Genomic DNA, 8,130 nt, shown 5'->3' on the forward strand with positions numbered 1-8,130 from the left:
GGAGCGAAAGGTGTATCGATCGATATCCCTATAGGATCATCGATCGACACTTTCTATTGGTCGACATACGATAGTTGAGATCATTAGATCTAGTTAATAGACAAGTCTAAACATGCGAAAGCTGATAGACTTGTTGCCTAAGTAGTTGAGCTTTACATTATCATGCATGCAACTCATTAGGCATCTGTAGGATTATAATCCCAAGTTTCCTGAATAAAAACCCTAAGTCTAACTATTTCTTTTTTAAGCACCAAAACCTCAATCAATATAAAACTGCAATTTACATTTAAATCTCTAAAACCATCTAGCTTAACAAATCATATCAGATTTCTTAGGTTCCCTAGCTCCCTGTGAATTCGATCCCTAAGTACTACAACTCGACCTCTTATTTGAGAGAGTATAAATCACTCCTTAGGGTAATTTGAGTGATATCGACCATTAAGGCTTGCTTCATAAGGATTCCAACAAAAAAAATCGAACGGGACTTGGTGGTGGCAATCATCAAGGTTCGATTCACAAATAATCCTTGGATATAGGTCAAAAAGAAGTGAAACTGACTTGGTGGCAACCACCATTAAGGCTTGATTCATGGAAGCCTGTCCAATCTTGGTGTGGAAACCGAAATTCGTACTGTCGATTTCCGTTTAAATTAGGAAAGTTAGGAAAACCCTAATTTCCCAGAGGTTTCGGATATCTGCTAAACCACACGCCAAGCAATCAGAACACGAAAGTAAAGACGAAAGAAATAAGAAATCGTAAAAAAGGGCAAAAGGTGTCTTATTCTGAATTCGCGTATGAGCGTTACAACAAGGTAGAAGCCTCGGCTATGAGAGCTGTCGGCGAGATTCCTAGTTCTAACAACCTAAGACTGCAAAACCGAGTTGAGTCGCAGCTCGAAATAACAAAAACGAAAAGTTGCATAAATGCTCTAAGTGCTAAATTTGCTCTGAAAAAGTTCTCACTTGTGCCTCTCACCTAGGACTCCTTATATACTCCCTCCAAGGTCGGTTTGAGCTTTTCCCTTCCTGCCCTTATGCCGTCATAACTCGAAAATGGAGATATTCTATTTTTCCCGATCTTCATGATTATCCGCGGAAACTTAACATTTATCTGCGGAATTTTGACATTTATCTTTTCTTGCAGACTAAGTATAAACCGCCATAGTATCTATGGGCTTTTCCTTAAAAAACCGTAAGTGGGTTTCTAATCGCGTTTTAGACTTATTTGGGTCGTCTTTCGATTCAAAACGTTTATCACGATTTTTATCGATAAAAATGAACTTTCCGCGATTTTTATCGTAATGTTTAAATGATAACTCCAATCAAGGGGAGTGAGAAATGATATGACTGCGGTACATGTGAGCTAGCATTGAGGAACAGACGAGAATGCACGGATTTGGGTCGTACCCGTTGATCGATGTCCTAGACAGTTCGGTCGCTACGTAGCGACCGGGTCCGCGATGGATCGGTCGCTACGTAGCGACCGGGTCCGCGATGGATCGGTCGCTACGTAGCGACCAAACAGATGGCTTGGTCGGTTGCTACTTAGCGACTGACTCGATTACGGATCGGTCGCTACGTAGCGACCGACCGAGAGGCTTGGTCGGTCGCTACGTAACGACCGACTCGTGGATCGGTCTCTACGTAACGACCGACCGAGAGGCTTGGCCGGTCGCTACGTAGCGACCGACCGAGAGGCTTGGTCGGTCGCTACGTAACGACCGACTCGTGGATCGGTCTCTACGTAACGACCGACCGAGAGGCTTGGCCGGTCGCTACGTAGCGACCGACCGAGAGGCTTGGTCAGTCGCTACGTAGCGACCGACTCGTTCTCGGGTCGGTCGCTACGTAGCGACCGGCTTGTTTGCGGGCCGGTCGTTACGTGGCGACCTTGTTTGCATCTTTTTCTGACGTTTCATGAATGAACCAAGATTAACGCAATATTTCACCGCAAGACTTTTCTTAAAAGTAATCTTTACGAAGAAAACTCTTCGTAAAAACTTTCATGTTAATTTTTACGGATATTTGGATGTTTAACTTCGTCGTTTCCGTTTTTTACCCCAAAACTTGGTCAATGATCCTACAATGGAAGCAGACTTTGACTAAAGAGAGAATCTAGTAGAGAGAAAAGATAGGAACTAACTTTTACCTGCAGATCCAGATACTTGTTTGAAAATCCTTGCATCTTGTGATCGATACTCCCAAGGTAAAGCCTACACTTTTATTTTTATTTTTTTTTGATCAAAGCCTGCACTTTTATTTATGTTAAGAAATGAGGTTGGTAGAGGGGAATGTCAGACAGGATTTGCTAAGTTGTTGGCTAGGTGAATTTGGTTGCTAAGATAGGATATGGTATAATGTGCTTTTGTGATTAGGACTTCTTAGATATGGATTGCAATACTGCAGAGGTGATGATTCTAAGTTTTAAATCATGTGAGTCCCTGCTGTTTTCAAACCTCTTTCAGAGAGACTGTCCGTCTGTTTTGCTTGAGGACAAACAAAATGGTAAGTCTGGGGGGAGTTGATAGACCATGGATTTTATCCACTTTTAGCCATGGTCTATAAGTGGTTTAATATATATTTACTACTATATCGAGTCTATTTAGAGGATTTACAGGCTCAGGGACGATTTGGAGGAATGTGGTGATTTTGGTGTCTTTTGGAGCCTTTTGAGTGCAGAGCTTCACGAACGTGTCAGATGTCTAGCTGTGAATGGAGACCTTCCCACCGTTAGATTGAGCTCATCGTTCGCCACACGATATACCTTTGAGTTAGCTTTCCAATGCCACCGGTTTGAGGTCAATCAGCATCCTGTAGTAGACATTATGCCCGTTTTACTGAAGAGTGGACAGTCTGCCTCGCAAGAGGAAGCTGTCGAGGAGATGAAGGACTGTCGATCGATAACACAGCATTGGTGTCGATCGACAATGATGCCAGAACGTGGGCCAAGCATATTTCAAGACCGTTTGAAGCCCAGAAGCCACACCAAGTTACCAAAATACCCATGGACGACCAGAAACCCTATTTATGTATTTCTAAGCCATTGTTGACGGCAACAAGCTTTCTATTATCCTATTCTATTGTTTTCTCTTAGGTTTGGAGAAAAGATCAATTCTCCTTCAGAGATTGATTGGAACTCTATTGGTTTTATCATTGATTTATCTATCTATTATTCAGACTATGATTTGTGTTACTGCTTGCATATCTGAGTAATTCATCCTGTTAGGTTTAGGGATTTCATGAGCTTAATGTCAAACTGATAATCAATTAGGATTGCTAGATTATCTATAGATCTCTACACCAGGGTGATTTGTAATACTAGGATCTGGAATAATTAGAATAGCACGATAGTGTGACTAATTGTTTGAACCTAGAATCATAGCATAGTTGAGAGTCACGAAAGTGCAATCAATTAACGGAACCCGTACTCTGCTGGATTAGATACCAAGGCGCATACGAGAGTTGGTCTAGGAATCTAGTTGAACTAAATCGATTAGGTCGTCAATGCTTGTCTAAGGAAGCATCGATCGACGCTTAGGCCATAGCATCGATCGACACTTAGGCCATAGCATCGATCGACGCTCGCTCCAAGTCAACAAGCGATAGCTGAGACTAGACTTAGACACTTGATTAGCAATTGCATGCGAAAGCTGGATTGCTTACTTACTAAAATCGAGTTCTAGAATTGAATCTATAAACCATTAGCATCCTTGAATTGTAGTTTTGAATCTCTTGATTGATAAATCCCTAGGTCTAGCTATTTCTCTCAATTGTTTACAACCTCAATTAACCAATCGAACAACTACTTTATTCACCTTGCTTTCATTGATTTACTGTTTTATAAACTGTTTACCTAGCTTAATCTTGATTTCTATAGTCTATTGTGTGCCCTAGCTCTCTGTGGATTCGATCCCTAAGTACTATAATTGAACCTCTTATTTGAGAGAGTAAAATCACTCCTTATGGTAATTTGAGTGATATCACCTATGGGAAATTTAGGGTTTCCTATCTTTCCTAATTTAAACGGAAATCGACAGTACGGATTTCGGTTCCCACAAATATCAATGTCTCTTTTCTTCAGCTTCATCACTCTTCTTTTGTGAGCCTCCATTGACTCTTCTCCTTTGTCTATCATCTAAGCCATAAGGAGTGCTCGAAGCTTTGCGAATGGCTGTGAGAAGCATCTGCTGCGCACTCTAAATTTCCTGACACCATTTGAGAAGAGAGGAATCAATGATAACTGAGGACCTCCCTTGGTCCTTTTCCTCTTCTTCCAATTCTTCCTCTTCTCTCCCCCAGACTTGCCGGGCCGCGTGGTGGTGCCTCCATAAAAAAATATTTCGTCACATTTCAAAGTCCTTCTGCTCTGATACATGTCCGGTGTAGATCGGCGATGAAGTGGAAGTGTCGATCAATGCTGGTTCTGTTGGGCCTTTGTCGATTTCACCTCCAAATCTCAACCCTCTCTAAGAAGCTAATGCATACATATGATCATCAAATATCCCATTGTAAGAACCCAAATGCACACTTTTATTTGGTGGGATAGGAAATTCAACTTCAAATACAGCACATGAGACCACAATCTTCACAGGGACATGTATCCTCTTCACTCTTTTGTGAAACCCAGCAGCTTCTTCTGCGCGGATAGATGGTCGCAGATGTTTGTGGAGAGCAGGGTGTGAGGCCTCAGACTTGTGCATTCTTTCCTCAATTGGTTCCAGCTTAACTGTGTATTCTGGCAGCTCGTACAACGATGGGTGTCGATCGATATCAGATGGATGTGGTCGATCGATGCAATCAGATATTTGGTGTTGTTGGGTGGGTGGCGATCGATGTTACCTTTCAGTGAAGTCTCCAATTCAATTATGTAGTGTGGTGATTGTCATCAAGCTTTATCTCCAGGTAAAGCCATTCTTCCAGCTCCAAAAATTCTTCCATAGTGACTTCCCTATCAGTATCCAAATATTCAAGTTTTTCTCCATCCTCTAGTTACATGAATTCTTCTAGCTCCAATAAATCTTCCATGGTGATCTATTTGTTTACATCTGAGGCAAGATAGCAGCCTGATTCATCAGTGCTCTCCAATGTCGAGTCTGAAATTTCCTGCGGACAACTCGAACTTTCAGGGATTTCAAGTGATGTCACAGGAGTGTGTGTAAATCAATGCTAAGGTCGTGGTGTTGATCGATGCTGAAGTTGTGGTGTTAATCGATGTTGAAGTGGTAGCCTCATATGCTTGTGGAACCTGAATGTCTGGCCTCTTGATGTGAGTGCTCATGGTTTCAAATTCTCCTCTCTACTCATTATAGACAGCACCCTACATCTAACTGAAACTAGACATCAATTCCTTCTCCCGATCTTCAATCATCTTGTCCCACATATCAAGTTGCTGCAACTTCTCTGGAAAATTTGATGACAAAGGCACTTTTAATGTCCTCCCCGCAGGTTAGAGATCCTGGTTATAGTTGACTGAACCAATTAAATGCACCTCCCAAGAGAGAGTAAGGGAAAATCTTGCAAATAATGTGGTCTACAGATACTTCATGATGCTCGCTCTCTGAGGCTAACTCCTCACGCTCCTTGATGTGGTTTATGGGCTCTTCATGAGGAATACCCTAAAAAAGGTCTTGACCTACCCAATCATACCATTCATGGTTCAGATCAAAGTCATTCATCTCAGCAACAACAATCACATCAGGGATTGCAGCACCCTGTGCATTAATCAAGTTTCATGCGTTGTTGCGAGTGCGACCTTCTTCATCTCGTAGAACTCCATTCTCATTAAGACTCAGTATGAGTACCTCAACCTTCTCTGCCTTCTCGCAAGTAATGTCGATCCATGGTGTGGTGTTTCTCTCAGTCGATTCCTGGTTCACGCTGTCGATCAATGCTGCTGCTTGGAGGGTGTCGATCGATACTTCCCTCGTAGACTTATGGATCGTGCGTGAATCAGCAGGTTCCTTCTTTGAAGAACCAAAAAATTATCTCCTCATCGTTACCTGGTACTGAGATATATATATACCTGAAACAAAAGAATAAATTTTATGTAAATAAAATAATATAGAAAAACCTAGACAAAATCACACAAATTGAGTCTAATGGCGATCCATGCTCCTCGGCAACAACGCCAAATTTGATATCACTTAAATTACCTAAGAAGTGACTTTACTCTCTCAAATAAAAGGTTCAGTTGTAGTACTTAGGGATTGTATCCACAGGGAGCGTGGCACACAATAGACTCAAGCAAGTCGCGATTAAGCTAAGCTAACAGATTATAAAGCAGTAAATATAGTAAAACAAGGTGAACAAGGTAGTTGTTCGCTTGATTGATGAGTTCTTTGATCGAAGGAGGATTTCTGTACTTAAGGTTTTATTCAGGTTATCATAACTCAATATATGGATGCTAAGGGTTGATCCTAGAACTCGATATCTAATTTAAAAGATGACCTGCTGTCGCTGTGAGTCTAATCTATTGAGTAAGTCCAGTGTCTTAGTTGTCGCTTGTTGAAACTGATCGAGCGTCGATCGGTGCTATTGAGTTAGCCTTGATCGATGCTTCCTTAGGCAAGCATTATCGAACTGATAAATTGGCTCACTAGTTTCACTAGATCAGATGTCGCTTTTTTCTAACAACCTGCTTTTTTCTAACAACCTATCTCAGCAAAATTAATTCAGGTAGTAAACCATGCTGTCGTGTGCGCTTAACTATCCTTTGATCATGGTTCTAGTTAGGTACTTTAGAACATAATCAGTAAGAACAATTTAGTGAAGGATTCAATTATCACCCTAGAAATCCTATATCTTAGATGAATATCAAACCCTAGAAAACTTTGATCTAGCAGGTGGATATATTCGGGACATGACGTTCGTCACAGAAACCATAGATATAATAGATATAGAATATAAATCTATTTAAAATCAAAGCCAAAACCAAAGGAGTTCCAGAAGAACTCTGAATGAGTTCCTCCGTTCTCTCTTAACCTAAGACTATAAATAAAATAAAGCGTAGCTGTTAACATTGGCTTAGATACCTCTGTATAATTCCAAAAAGAAAAAAATAGAAACACACATAAATAGGGTTTTGAGTCATCCATGGGCATTCTGGTAATATGTGGTGACTTCTGGGCTTAATTCGGAGGTCATGAAATAGGCTCGGCCCGTCTTCTGGGATCACTGTCAATTGACACCAAGGGTCTGTCGTCGAACGACATTCCTTCATCTCCTCGACAGCTTCCTCTCACGAGGCATACATACCACTTTTCAGTAAATTGGCCATAACTTATGCTATTGGATGCTGATTGACCTTAAACCGGCGGCATTGGAAATCTAACTCAAAGCTCTATCGTGTGTCAAAAGATGGGCTCAATCGAACCATGGAAAGATCTTCATCCATAGCTAAAGTTCTCCAAAACATACCTGAAGCTGAAAAGACTGTAAAACATACTCGAAACACATATAATAGTCTTTAAAAATCACATATACCATGGTCTCCGAGAAGTCGTTAAACTTTGCTGGCTTTTATGTCCCATAATCTTCTGGGATTTATACTTGGTTTAAAAAGAGCGCTGGCTTTTGGCGCCATGGCTCTAAGCGATGCGTAGCGAGGATCTCAACGCCTTGTCACCCCATTGCCAGGCGAGGTACAAAAAGTCCTCGCTTTTCCTTGCTTCAGTGCTTTTCCTAAAGCGCTAATGGCGCCGCTTTGTTACCAGTACACAAACCAATAGGTTTGTTTCAAAACTGTACATTTAACTTTTTCATTCAAACCGGTTTAGAAGTATACTTAGTGTATCAAAGAGTATATATTCTTTTCATGTACTACCCGTGGAGAGGAGGGTATCCACAATCCCACTAACCATAAGATACAACCCCAACAATCATAATTCTTCTCTTAGATAATAACCTAAATCTGAGTAGGCCAGGTTTCATGCAGGCCTCGCTCACAATATAATTAGGCCATGTGCTATAATAAAATATTCCTTAAATTAATTTGAGTCATTGTGAAAACTGAACGTTAATTCACAAGAACTTTCAAATTTTGGGCTCTAAAATAGTAAAAGATCTTCAATAAAATAGTGGAGCCCTATGCTTGTGCACTCTCAGCACACCCATAAAACCGACACTGATTTCA

This window comes from Brassica oleracea, chromosome C8 (genome assembly GCF_000695525.1).
Source record: "Brassica oleracea var. oleracea cultivar TO1000 chromosome C8, BOL, whole genome shotgun sequence".
Taxonomy (NCBI): domain Eukaryota; kingdom Viridiplantae; phylum Streptophyta; class Magnoliopsida; order Brassicales; family Brassicaceae; genus Brassica; species Brassica oleracea.